Source organism: Nanorana parkeri, unplaced genomic scaffold (genome assembly GCF_000935625.1).
Source record: "Nanorana parkeri isolate BGI_ZX_2015 unplaced genomic scaffold, ASM93562v1 scaffold10, whole genome shotgun sequence".
NCBI classification, from domain to species: Eukaryota; Metazoa; Chordata; class Amphibia; order Anura; family Dicroglossidae; genus Nanorana; species Nanorana parkeri.
Window position 1 is genome coordinate 3012627 of NW_017306278.1, and position 355 is coordinate 3012981.

The window sequence follows — 355 nt, forward strand, 5'->3', positions numbered from 1 at the left end:
TAGACATGTAAGCTGGGGAAAAATTTGGTTCGGGTTTCGGATTCGGACGAAGTTTCGGATGAGTTTACGAATATTCGCTGTGAATACCACAGAAAACCATATACAGGTATTAATACTAAAGCTGAATCTCCCAGACCCGAATGGGTCGGGGAGAATTGGACATGTCTGTCCAATTCAGGATCCGAATTTCTGAAGTGCATTCGGAGCTCCCCAATGCCATTGGCTACTGGGAGCCGTATACATATAATACTAAAGATGAGGCTCCCAGACCCGAATGGCATTCAGGATCCGAATTTCCACATTGCATTCGGGAGCTCCTGAATGCCATTCGGGGTCTGGGAGCCTCAGCTTTAGT

At 46.8% G+C, this 355-nt stretch overlaps 1 long non-coding RNA gene across 1 annotated transcript in view; it reads left to right on the forward strand.

Annotated features, from left to right (window-relative positions):
• The window catches only part of LOC108786217, a 24423-nt gene that overhangs the window by 5468 nt on the left and 18600 nt on the right, over positions 1 to 355 (forward strand). The window lies entirely within an intron of this gene.